At 41.5% G+C, this 13,784-nt stretch overlaps 1 pseudogene; it reads left to right on the top strand.

Moving 5' to 3' along the window:
- The first annotated feature begins 664 nt into the window (after positions 1–664).
- LOC138849896 (protein-L-histidine N-pros-methyltransferase CARNMT1 pseudogene) lies at positions 665–1,218 on the top strand (annotated as a pseudogene).
- Positions 1,219–13,784: the final 12,566 nt, after the last annotated feature.

Genomic DNA, 13,784 nt, shown 5'->3' with positions numbered 1-13,784 from the left:
ATGAATGGAAGCAGGTCTTCTTTGCTGAGCTTGATGCCCAGAGATGACCTGCCAGGCCTTACACCAGGTGTCCAAGCCATATCTTGGGGAGCCTTGGAGTGGCATACAAGAGCCCCTGCAGCCGTGGGAAGATCTCCATTGCCATGGGCCCCAGGAATTGTGCCCATGACACATCAGAGTACAGGACCTTGGAAATATTTCATGGTAGTATGTGAACAAATCCTGTCACTGTGCCTTGGGCCAACTCTTACTAAGGCCTTGCATAGCCCTTTAACCCTGTGGGGAATGCCAAGGATCCCACAGCACCTCAGGGATTCCAGCATGGAGGCAGCACTGAGGAGAGCAGGGAGTGAAATGTGCACTGAGTTTGCAGCAGGTCCATGTTAGCACCATCAAGAGGAGGACGGAGCAGCTGCCACCAAGCCAAGGGTGGTGGCAGGGATGCAGCAGAGGAGTTTAGCACAGCTTCCTGCCACTCAGATGCCAAAGGCTGCTGGCCAGAAAGCAGCGGCAGCTGTGCTGGAAGTGGTGCGGTGGAATCACTGTTCTCCACCCTGCACTGGGGCTCGGCCATGGCGATGTCCTCTGCTGCCTTGAGCAGCATGGAGGAGGAAAAGGAGAGGCTGGAACACTAGCACTTCTGGAGATCACGAATTCTTTTGGCCACTATGGCCCCAGAATGTAAGAGTTGGCACATTGAATAGAAAGAGAATTTTGATAACTTCCAGCTAATCAGCAGAAATTGCTTCCTCAATATCTTAACTTGGACAAGATCTCAAACTGCATTTCTCCTAATCAAGGCATGCTAATGACCATTGTGAATGACTACATACTTATTTTAAGAAATAAAGGATATGGAGAATATGGAAAGATCTCACCAGCATCTACATTTGACATGAGTAAGTGAAAATCCAAGTGAAACACTTTGTGAGACTATAGTGAAACTGGCGAAGCAGGATGGGATTTCTGCTACCAGCCAATCATTATAAAAATGTTTTTTAAATTTTCAAAGATATGGGATCCTTCAAAAACAAATATTCTGGTATGTGGTGCTGGGCTAGGAAGATTGGCCTGGAAAATATCTATGCTCAGTTATGGTTGTCAAAGAAAGAATGGAGACTTTTGTGATTTTTCCCTAGGTTTATAGTAAATAGATGCTTTGAAATTAATAAATATAACCTTTATCCCTGGCCCTTAGTTTCCTCAAATGTTCTATAAAGGAAGCACATGATCTGCCTGCATCTTGACAGTCATCATTTTTCCAGAGAAAAATTTCAGAAGAAGTTGGCAAAGGCACAGCTTGTGTATGTGGAAGGGATTGAGGCTGTCATTGAGAACTCCTGAAAATGGTACCCGAGCCAACTCTCATAGGCAGTGAAACAAATGTGCTATGTAGAAGACACCCAGGACCAGTGCTGATTCAAACAGAAGTTGAGGCAGAAGTCCTATGAAGCAAAGATCAAACAGTAGTGCAGAAACCTCCATTTGTGTCCATTTCCCAATCTGGATACCTTGGAGAACCATGCATAAAGTTCTAAAACACTATCCAGAACATTCTGATATCAGTTATCTAAGACATTAAGGGAGGGAGTGTGCCCTCTTTGTAGAACTTTCTGCCCTGTTGTTCTAGTTAAGCCTCACCAGGAAGAGCAACTTCCTTCACAAGCTCTGGCTGTTCAGATGTTAGACCATGCCAGAAATACCCACAGAGACATGTCAAGAATGAGGCTAGAGCTCTCTGCTGTGGCCTGGGAGTACAGTGGAGGATGGCCCAAGTGCTTGGGTCCCTGCACCCACATGGGAGACCGGGAGGAAGTACCCGGCTCCTGGCTTCGGATTGGCACAGCGCTGGCCATAGCAGCCAACAGGGGAGTGAACCTACGGAAGGAAGACCTTTGTCTCTCTCTCACTGTCTATAACTCTCTCTCTCTGCCTCTCTCTCTCTCACTAACTCTGCATAGCAAAAAGAAGAAAAAGAAAGAAGAAGAAGAATGAGGCTAGCCCAAATGTTTGAGCACTCAGTGGCCCAGTCCAGTCATTACATAAAGTTAACTATCATAATATGATCACACAGAAAATAAAAGCAATATTAAGGCAAGGCTTTGGCATTCATAACCATAATCCTTGATATGCACAGGCAGGCAGGAAGAAGGAGAAGGGCTGCAAGGGGAGAAGAGGTAAAGAAGGGAAGCCAAGCAAAGGGGTCTACTGGAAGGCAGAAAAATGATCAGACTGAAAAGGCAAATAACCAAAGACAAAACAATGCCATAGGGGTGAGCAGAGGAGTAAAACTCTGGAGTGAGAGAGCTGTTACCTGAAGCCTCAGCCCTCAAATTTAGCTCAATCCCTCACCCTTCACCCCATGGTGACCAAAAATATTAGTGGGCCAACCAGGGACAATTTTTCCCAAATTCAGGAAGAAGCTAATAGACCAGACACAGGCAGCCATTTCCAAACATCTCTCATGGGGGCAAAATGCTGTTCATTCACAGGCTTTTCCTCAGTACCCATGGCAGGGAAACGGGTCTCATTCCAAGGCGTCTCTGGAATTCAGTGTCACATAGGAAACCACAGGCAAGTAACAAAGGCAAAGACATGCTTTGTTATCTCACTTAGAACACGCACACACTTACTGTGGATGGCCGTGCATTTGTTGACTGATGCTTCTTAAAACTCCTCTGTATGAGAAACAGCCTCACCCATCCAGTCATGCGATGGATTCAGGAAGTGCACCCAAATAGAGACTTGATTAACAATCTTGTAAGATTTCCAGCTTGGTAGGTCAGCACACCTGGGGTGGGTAGAGCAAACTATTTATTTCCTAGCATGGAGATCCCTTCCCTGGTTCCTCAAGGCTGAGAAGGACTGGGGTTAGAATCTTCCCTGCATTTGCTTCACCTGTTTTTGCCGCTATACTCCTGTTTAACTTGTTTGCCTAAAAGCATTCAGGTGCATGTAACCAAGCAGTCTGACTTTAAAAATGAATCAAATTTGTTTTCAGTGATTTCTTAAAAAAGATGTACTTATTTGAATGGCAAAAATCATACAAACAAATACAGAGCATTCACATCTAAAATACTCAAAAAAAGTCAGTTCCAGGCCAGGCTAAAGTTTGGACTAGGTGTAAATCTGCCACGTTTGTGGCAAAGACTCAAGCTCTTTTTTTTTTTAGTTTTCTTTTCTTTCTTTTTTTTTTTTAGAGACACAGGGGGAGAAAGGTCTTCCTTCCGTTGGTTCACCCCCCAAATGGCCACTACAGCTGGCATGCTGCGCTGATCCGAAGCCAGGATTCAGGTGCTTCCTCCTGGTCTCCCATGCGGGTGCAGGGCCCAAGCACTTGGGCCATCCTCCACTGCCCTCCTGGGCCACAGCAGAGAGCTGGACTGGAAGAGGAGCAACTGGGACAGAATCCAGCACCCCAACTGGGACTAGAATCCAGGTTGCCAGCGCCACAGGTGGAGGATTAGCCTAGTGAGCCGCGGCGTGGGCCAGATCCAAGTTCTTAAGCCATCACATGCTGTTGTCTATGCTCAAGGTTTTCTATCTTTGATCTAAACCTTCTATGTGTACTGCTCTCTGGCCAAGGTCCTATTGGCCTCCAAGGTTTCCACCAGAGGTCAAGTGCCTAAGCCAAAACCTCTGCCTTCCATGTTTGTGACCCCAATTTTTCACTATCTCAGCTCACTATACCTCCCCTACCCACCCAGGAATTCGTACTTTATCTCAGAACCAGGCCTGGCCCAAAGTCTACTCTCTCTGTGTTATCAGTTTGGGAATGATTGTCTCCATGCTTTTGCTCTCCAGCCCTCGTCCTCCAACTGGTCTTTTGTCCCTCTCTTGTTCCAGTTTTACCATAAGAATAGCAAGGGAGTGGTAATCCCATCCTTTTGGGCTCCCTGCTTATTGAGAAATAAATTAGGTATCCCACCCTTCTGATGGCTCTTTTGTTTCATCATGAGCAAGCCAGACAGGAAAATTAGGTTTGGTGCACTGACCTCTGGCCCACTGTCACCTTTGGGAATTGTCTTCATGCAGTCCCACGTGGCTGATTATGATGTCATGGGTCTAAGGTATTCTTAGGAAAAAGGCAACTGTAACTAGACATTGAGTTTGAAGGAATTTCTCTTTAAATCTAGCAAGATCACTACCTTTAAAAATATTGCTTTATAACCTGTTGAACTTATTTTGCAATTTATTTTAACAGGTTTCCGGGTAATCAGTACTCAATGAAACAGCAATGCGTAATTAGTACTTGTTTTAGATGAATGCAATTTTAATTTTAATCAAATTCAGATAGATATATAATATCAGCATCTTAAGTCATTTAGGTGTAACTGCTAATTTAAATTGGGTAAAGGCAAAAGAAATAAATGCATCTAAATGTAAACTTTTGTATACTCAGCATTTTATATTCTATAAAAAAAATTTGGGTTAGTTTATAAACTGTCCATGAAAATAGTTTAACATTGCTTAGAGTAATTCAGGCTGAAATTTGATTTGTTACCTTATTTAAAAATGTCTTAATTTGGAGATTTTTAACAGATATTTTAAAATGTAAATCAAGGACATTGGCAGATGGAAAACATCACAAGTATACTAACCAATTCTCTTTGACATAAAATTAGAATCTGATCCTCTGTTAAAGCAATGTGTTAAAGTAATCTATTATGTTCTCTTGATGTCTGTTAAATTCTTTTGTTTTTTAGTGAGCATAAATTTCCAAAGTACAGCTTATGAATTACAATAGCTTCCTCCCCCCCCGTAACTTCCCTCCCACCCACAATGCTAACACTCTCCCACTCCCTCTCCCCTTCCCCTTCACATCACGATTAATTTTCAATTATCTTTATATACAGAAGATCAATTTAGTGTGTGTTAAGATTTCCACATTTTGCTCCCACAAACACAAAGTGTAAAATACTATTTGAGTACTAGTTATAGCATTAATTAAACACTTAAGAGTAATTGTGTATTAGTTACAGAGTTCAACCAATAGTTTTAAGTAGAATATAAAATGCAACTTTTGTATTGCTATGGCTTCCCCCCACAACCTCCCTCCCTCCAGTGGCCCTCCCCTCTCCCACTCCCTCTCCCATCCCGCCCTTCATCACGTTTCATTTTCAATTACCTTCATATACTGAAGATCAACTTAGTATATACTAAGCAGGAATTTCAACAGGCTGCACTCACACAACCGAACCAGGTATAGGGTATTGTTCGACTAGTAGTGTTGTTTTTGAGTTTCATAGTTAAACACATTAAGGACAGAGATCCTATGTGGGGAGCATGAACCCAGTGACTCCCATTGTTGATTTAACAATTGGCACTCTTGTTTATGATGTCAGCAATCACCCGAGACTCTTGCTATGAGCTGTCTAGGCTATGGAAGCCCCTTGAGTTCACCAACTCTGAATTTGCTTAGTCAAGGCCGTATCACAGTGGAGGTTCCTTCCTCCCTTCAGAGAAAGGCGCCCCTCTCCTTGATGGCCTGATCCTTCTGCTGGGGTCTTGTTCACCAGGATCCTTCATTTAGATTGTTTTTTGCCACCACGTCATGGCTTTCCATGCCTGTGAGACTCTCATGGACCTTTTAGTCAGATCCGAATGTCCCAAGGGTTGATTCTGAGGCAGGAGTGCTGTTTAGGGCCTGTGCCATTCTATGAGTCTGCTGTGTGTCCTGCTTCCCCCGCAGGATCATTCTCTCCCTTTTGATCCTTTCATTATTTGCTTACACTGGTCTTATTTGTGTAATCTCTTTGACACTTACCCTATCTTTTTGATCAGTTGTGTATTTATACTTATCACTTTACCAAGTGTGCTGGCATTGGTACCTGCCTCCTTGGTAAGGTTGAGTTGAAATCCCCTGGCACATCTCTAGTTCCACCATTGGAGGTAGGTCTGAGTGAGTATGTGCCGTCCTATATATCTCCTCCCTCTCTTATTCCCACTCCTATGTTTCACAGAGATCAATTTTCTGTTAATTTTTAAACACTTAAGAATTGATGTGCATTGATTGCAGAGTTCAACCAGTGGTCTTGTGTAGAACAAACAGAGCAACAACAAGAAAAACAACAACAAAAATACTAAAGGAACAAAATAGTAAGTTGTTCCTCAACAGTCTAGACAAGGGCTGCTCATGTCATTGTCTCTCATAGTGTCCATTTCACTTCAATAGGTATCATTTTAGGTGCTCGTTTTGTTGCCATCGATCAGGGAGAACATGTGATATTTGTCCCTTTTGGACTGGCTTATTTCACTCAGCATTATGTTTTCCAGCTTCTTCCATTTTGTTGTAAGTGCCCGGATTTCATTGTTTTTTACTACTGTATAGTGTTCCATAGAGTACATATCCCATAGTTTCTTTATCCAGTCATCCGTTGATGGACATTTAGGTTGATTCCATGTCTTAGCTATTGTGAATTGAGCTGCAACAAATATTGAGGTGCAAATGGCTTTTTTCACTCCTTTAATTCCATTTGGGTATATTCCAAGGAGTGGGATGGCTGGGTCCTGTGGTAGTGCTATATTCAGGTTTCTGAGGATTCTCCAGACTGACTTCCATAGTGGCTTCACCAGTTTGCATTCCCACCAACAGTGGATTAGTGTCCCTTTTTCCCCACATCCTCGCCAGCATCTGTTGTTGGTTGATTTCTGTATGTGAGCCAATCTAACTGGAGTGAGGTGGTATCTCATTGTGGTTTTGATCTGCATTTCCCTGATGGCTAGGGATCCTGAACCTTTTTTCATCTGTCTGTTGGCCATTTGGATTTCCTCTTTTGAAAAATGTCTGTTAAGGTCCTTGGCCCATTTTTTTATTGGGTTGTTTTGATTCTGTGGTGTTTTCTGATATTTGTGTAGATTCTAGTTGTTAATCCTTTATCTGTTGTGTAGTTTGCGAATAACGTCGCCCATTCTGTTCGTTGCCTGTTCGCTTTCCTGACTGTTTCCTTTGCTGTAAAGAAACTCTTCAATTTGAGGTAATCCCATTTGTTTATTTTATCTTTGATTACCTGTGCCTGTGGGGTCTTCTCCAGGAATTCTTCGCTTCGCCTATTCCGATATCTTGAAGGGTTTCCCCTATGCTCTCAATTAGTTTCATGGTGTCGTGGCACATCTCTAGTTCTTTGATCCATGTTGAGTGGATTTTTGTATAAGGTGTAAGGTAGGGGTCTTGCTTCATACTGCGACATATGGACATCCAGTTTTCCCAGCACCATTTGTTGAAGAGGCTGTCCTTGTTCCAGGGGTTGGTTTTAGGTCCTTTGTCGAATATGAGTTGGTTATAGATGTTTGGATTGATCTCCGGTGTTTCTATTCTGTTCCATTGGTCTATCCATCTGTTTCTGTACCAGTACCAGGCTGTTTTGATTATAACTGCCCTGTAGTATGCCTTGAAGTCTGGAATTGTGATGCCTCCAGCCTTGTTTTTATTGTTAAGGATTGCTTTAGTTATTCTTTGTTTCCTGTTTCTCCATATGAATTTCAGCATCATTTTTTCTAGATCTGAGAAGAATGTCTTTGGTATTTTGATTGGTATTGCATTGAACTTGTAAATTGCTTTTGGGAGAATGGACATTTTGATGATATTGATTCTTCCAATCCATGAACATGGCAGGTTTTTCCATTTTTTTGTGTGTTGTCTTCTATTTCTTTCTTTAGTGTTTTGTAATTTTCATCATAGAGGTCTTTGACATCCTTGGTTAAATTTATTCCAAGGTACTTTATTGTTTTTGTGGCTATCGTGAATGGGACTGATCTTAGTAGTTCTGCCTCGGCCCTGGCATCATCTGTGTATACAAAGGCTGTTGATTTCTGAGCGTTGACTTTGTATCCTGCTACTTTACCAAACTCTTCTATGAGTTCCAGTAGTCTCTTATAGGAGTTTATCAGGTCCCCTATATATAGTATCATGCCATCTGCAAATAGGGATAGTTTAGCTTCCTCCTTTCCCATTTGTATCCCTTTAATTATTTTTTTTTTTTGCCTGATGGCCCTGGCTAACACTTCTAGGACTATATTGAATAGCAATGGTGAGAGTGGGCATCCCTGTCTGGTGCCAGTTTTCAATGGAAATGCCTCCAACTTTTCCCCATTCAATATGATGCTGGCCTTTGGTTTATCATAGACTGCCTTAATTGTGTTGAGGAATGTTCCTTCTAACCCCAATTTGCTTAGGGTTTTCATCGTGAAAGGGTGTTGTATTTTGTCAAATGCTTTCTCTGCATCTATTGAGATAACCATATGATTTTTGTTTCTCAATTTGTTAATGTGATGTATTACATTGATTGACTTTCGAATATTGAACCATCCCTGCATACCAGGGATAAATCCCACTTGGTCCGGGTGAATGATCTTTGTGATGTGCAGTTGGATTCGGTTTGTCAGAATTTTATTGAGTATTTTCGCATCTATGTTCATCAGGGAGATAGGTCTGTAGTTTTCTTTCTCTATTGTGTCTTTTCTGGGCTTAGGAATTAAGGTGATATTGGCTTCGTAGAAGGAATTTGGAAGGATTCCCTCTCTTTCAATCATTTGAATAATTTGAGAAGAACTGGGGTTAGTTGTTTTCTAAATGTCAGGTAAAATTCGGCAGTGAAACCATCCAGTCAAGGGCTCTTCTTTTTCAGTAGTGTGTTTATTACTGATTCAATTTCTTCCATGGTTATGGGTCTGTTTAGATTTTCTATATCTTCACGGCTCAGTTTAGGAAGGCTGTATTTGTCCAGGAATCTATCCATTTCTTCCAGGTTCCCCAATTTGTTAGCATACATCTCTTTGTAGTAGTTTCTGATGATTCTTTTTATTTCTGTTGTGTCTGTTGTTACATTTCTATTACTATCTTTGATTTTACAGATTTGGGTCTTCTCTCTCCTTTTTTTGGTTAGTTGGGCCAATGGTGTGTTGATTTTGTTTATTTTTTTTTCATAGAACCAGCTCCTGGTTTTGTTGAACTTTTGTATTGTTTTTTTTTTTTGTTTCAATTCTGTTTATTTCTTCTCTCATCTTTAGTATTTCTTTCCTCCTTTTGGATTTGGGCTTGATTTGCTGCTGTTTTTCTAAATCCTTGAGGTGCATGGATAGTTCATTTGTTTGGTTCCTTTCCAGCTTCTTGATGTAGGCACCAATTGCTATAAACTTTCCTCTTAGCACTGCTTTTGCTGTGTTCCACAGGTTTTGATAGTTGTGTTATCATTTTCTTTTGTTTCTAGAAATCTTTTGATTTCTCTTTTAATTTCTTCGATGACCCACTGTTTATTTAGGATCATGTTGTCCATTCTCCATATATTTGCATATGGTGTAGAGATTCTTGGGTTGTTGATTTCAAGTTTCACTGCGCTATGGTCTGAGAAGGTGCATGGTATAGTTTCAATTTTTTTGAATTTGTTGAGGCTCCCTTTATGGCCTAGTATATGGTCAATCCTAGAGAATGTTTCATGTACTGGGGAGAAATACGTGAACTCTGTGTCTGTGGGGTGGAAGGTTCTGAAGATATCTATTAGGTCTATTTGGTCTATGGCGTCAACTAGCTCAGTTGTTTCCTTGTTGAATTTCTGTCTGGTTGATCTGTCCATTGGTGAGAGTGGGGTGTTGAAGTCCCCTGTTACTATTGTATTTGAGTCTATATCTCCCTTTAAATCCTTTAGTAATTCTTTCAAGTAGCCAGGCACCCTGTAATTAGGTGCGTATACATTTATAATAGTAATGTCTTCCTGTTGGATAGATCCTTTAATCATTATATAGTGCCCTTCTCTGTCTCTTTTAATAGTTTTTATGTTAAAGTCTATTTTGTCTGATATTAGGATGGCCACACCAGCTCTCTTTTGATTTCCGTTAGCTTGGAGTATCTTTTTCCATCCTTTCACTTTCAGTCTGCGTGCATCTTTGCTGATGAGGTGTGTCTCCAGAATATAGATGGATTCTCTTTTTTGATCCAATCAGCTAGTTTGTGTCCTTTGGTAGTAGAATTAAGACCATTCACATTCAGTGCGACTACTGTTAAGTACTGTCTTTTTTCAGTCATGTTTCCTGAAATGAGCTGTTTATGTATTTTGAGGTTTGTAGCTTATTCTACATTCGCTTATTTTTGTAGTGAAGTTCTTGTTTTTGTATTTCTGTGTGCAGCATGTCTTTGAGCCAGTGTTGTGGGGTTAGACACGAAGATATAAATTCTTTCAGTTTCTGTTTGTCATGAAAGATCTTTATTTCCCTTCATTCATAAATGAGAGCTTTGCAGGGTATAGTATTCTAGGTTGGCATTGTTTGTCTTTTAAAACTTGAAATATATCATGCAATTGTCCTCTTGCTGTAGTGTTTGTGATGAGAAGTCTGGGGTGAGTCTGATTAACTTACCCCTGAATGTGATTTGTTGTTTCTCTCTGGCACATTTTAGGATTTTTTCTTTGTTTTTCATTGAGCTGAGTGTTGCCACAATGTGTCATGGTGAATTTCTCTTCTGGTCTAATACCTTCCAATCCATTCTCTCTTTCCACACCCTCAGGGACTCCTATTATCTGAACATTATAATGCTTGATTGAATCTTGTAGGTCTCCAACTGTATTTTTTAATTTTCTAATTTCTTCTTCCTGTGTTTGAACTGACTATTATTTTTGGAAGTTTGTCTTCGAATTCTGATATTCGCTCTTCTATTTCGTTTGTTCGATTTCTGAAGGATTCCACAGTGTTTTTTATATGGTCAATTGAGTTTTTCATTTCCAGTATTTCATTCTGGCTTCTCTTTAGGATCTTTGATCCTTGGGTGTGCTTTTTGTTCAGATCTTGAATCTGTTTCTCATTATTTCTCAGTAATCTGATTATAATTTTCTGCATTCTTTTCCAGCATGGTTTCAAATTCTTCTTCTCAGCCTCTATTATGGATGGTTTAGCCTGCTCCATTTGTGTGTTCATAGATTCTTCTATATTCTTATTCTGGATTTTTCCTTTGTTTTTCCACAATTCTGTTTGGCTTAATTTTCAGGTTGATTTCCCTCTGCTGTGGGCTGCTGTGGGTTTGTACCAATATCCAATGTAAGCAGGCAGCTCTACCTTCTAGAGTTTATTTATTTTTATTTATTTATTTTTTGGTAGCTTGAGTGGGCTGGTGTCAGGGCTTTGAGGTGCCAAGCTCTGCCCCTTGGGGCCGGTTTCCCTGTTCCTTTGTTCGCCCTAACGTGCCTGGGCCTTGTTGGTCAGCCGCCCCCCCTCACTGCGACCCCTGTCCAAGGAGTGATGAGTAGCTCCGAACCACCTTTGGTCTCTGCCACTGAACTTTCCTCCTTCAGAGTCCGAAAGCAGAATCCGCCCTCCTTTATGCCCAAATGTAAACAAACAAGATGGCTGCTTTCTGCCCACTGCAGCTCTGATGGGGGGCATGGAGACACCAAAGGATCCTGGCATGTTCAATCCCTCAGTTCGTCCCCTTAGATCGCACCCTCTTTCTGCAGGCAAAATTCACTTTTTTTATTTTGATTTCCTCCCCTACTCAGTCGTGCATGTCTCACCTGTCTGTCCCAGGGTGGGTCGGGAGCAGCGGCGGTGGCGGTGGCAGCTGCCTTGTCTCACCTCCCTTTCCAGCACTGGTGCATAGACTCTGCAGCTGGGGTCCCGAGCCGTGGGTGCCCATGCCCTCCTCGTAGGTCCACTCTGTCCCACTAGTTCCAGAAGAGTTTCCTCTGCAGTTTTTTCCCTGAAACCACAGAATCTCCACTTTTATTAAACTATCTTTTCCCAGCCATCTTTCATGAAAGGCTTCTTAGCATTGATTATCATCATGGAAATGCAAAGCTAGAACAGCTAGTTGCAAATTCAAATACAAGAGATGTTGGTTAGGATGCAGAGAAAATTGAATGATTATACATTGTGGGATATAAATTCCAACAGCCATTATGGAAATCACTGTGGAGGTATTCCCCCAAAAATAATTTAAACAAGAACTTTCATAGAGATCTAGTAATCATACTTTTGAGTCTATAACCAAAGGGTTCAAAATCATCATTTCAAAAATGTCTACATTCCCACCCTCACTATAGCAGTAGCCATGAAAGCAAAGGTATGTCAACAAGTGTACACTGACAAATCAATAAACATAGTATCACACTATGTATATTTATGGTACTATATAACCCCACGAAGACACATACAAACATGGATGTAAAGAAAGGAGCATCACAATGTCATAAACAATAATGTGCAAGGGATAACACTGACCATTGTGAATGATTGCATACATATGTTTGAAAATAATGGATATAAAGAATGTGGAAGAATGCAAAGATTATGCCAGCATCTACACTGGACATGCACAAGCTAAAATCCATATTGAAACCCTTTGTGAGCCTGGAGTGAAAGTGGCAAAACAGACAGGATGTCTGCTAGCAGCCAATCATTAAAGAAATATTAAAAAATTTTCCAAAATAGAGATGAGATCCTCTGAAAGAAAATACTCCAGTACATGGTGTTGGACTAGGAAGATAGACCTGGGAATATCAATGCTAGGTTTTGCTTCTCAAGGAATTAATATAATCTTTTTCTGCTTTTTCCCTCACCATTATACTCAATGGATGCTCTGAAATTAATAAATATATACTATATACTGGGTCCAACAGATTAACAACATATCAGCTGATCGGATTAGACTTACCTTTTTTCTCTGATCTTGACTCCCATCATCTTCCCCTTGTTTGTAACTTTTCTTTGAATGTAACAGCTTTTCTGGAGATTTATTCAAAATTCAATACCTGGAACTATATTGCTATGTGCTTCTTCATAGATACTGCTCACCATGTAATGGATTACATTGATATGAGATGGAAAATATTTAAAACAGCTGGAATTTGGATCAATCCAGGGCATCTTTTGCATTACTCTGAAAATGGTAGCAAATGAACTTTTCATAGAATTGAGCTACAAGGATACAAATATTGTCATTCTGCAATATGAATTCCAAGTAGAGATGAAAAAACAATCTGTCCTGGCCGGCGCTGTGGATCACTAGGCTAATCCTCCACCTTGCGGTGCTGGCACACTGGGTTCTAGTCCCGGTCAGGGGGCCGGATTCTGTCCTGGTTGCCCCTCTTCCAGGCCAGCTCTCTGCTGTGGCCAGGAAATGCAGAGGAGGACGGCCCAAGTGCTTGGGCCCTGCACCCCATGGGAGACCAGGATAAGTACCTGGCTCCTGCCATAGGATCAGCGTGGTGCGCCAGCCGCAGCATGCTGGCTGCGGCGGCCATTGGAGGGTGAACCAATGGCAAAGGAAGACCTTTCTCTCTGACTCTCTCACTGTCCACTCTGCCTGTCAAAAAATTAAAAAAAAAATCTGTCCTGTCAACTTATACTCTGAATGATCTCTCTAATGAAATGCTACTATGAATGTGCCTTGTTTTTGGCCCATAAGCTACCATAATGATCTTAAGTGACATTGCCTGGAAAAAGTTTCCATAGGAACAAATGGTGAAATAACTCAAAATCAACCATCAGTGATGAAAGGTCACAACCTCAAATCAGTGTTGGCTTCTTGTTCCTGACAAAAGTTAGAAATACGGTCTACTGGGGCTGGCATGCTGCATAGTAGATGAAGCCTCCACCTACAGTGCTGGAATCCCCTAGGGGCACCCATTCATGACTCAGCTGCTCCTCTTCTCATCCAGCTCTCTGCTATGGCCTCGGAAAGCTGTGAAAGTTGGCCCAAGTACTTGGGCCCCTGCAACCACATGGGAAACCTGAAGAATGCTCCTGGCTCCTGGCTTTAGATGGGCTCAGCTCCAGTCATTGTGGCAATTTGGGGAGTG

Source organism: Oryctolagus cuniculus, chromosome 5 (genome assembly GCF_051225735.1).
Source record: "Oryctolagus cuniculus isolate XC-2025 breed Fujian yellow rabbit chromosome 5, ASM5122573v1, whole genome shotgun sequence".
In the NCBI taxonomy this organism is placed as follows: Eukaryota; Metazoa; Chordata; class Mammalia; order Lagomorpha; family Leporidae; genus Oryctolagus; species Oryctolagus cuniculus.
This window is presented reverse-complemented; position numbering and strand designations above follow the sequence as displayed.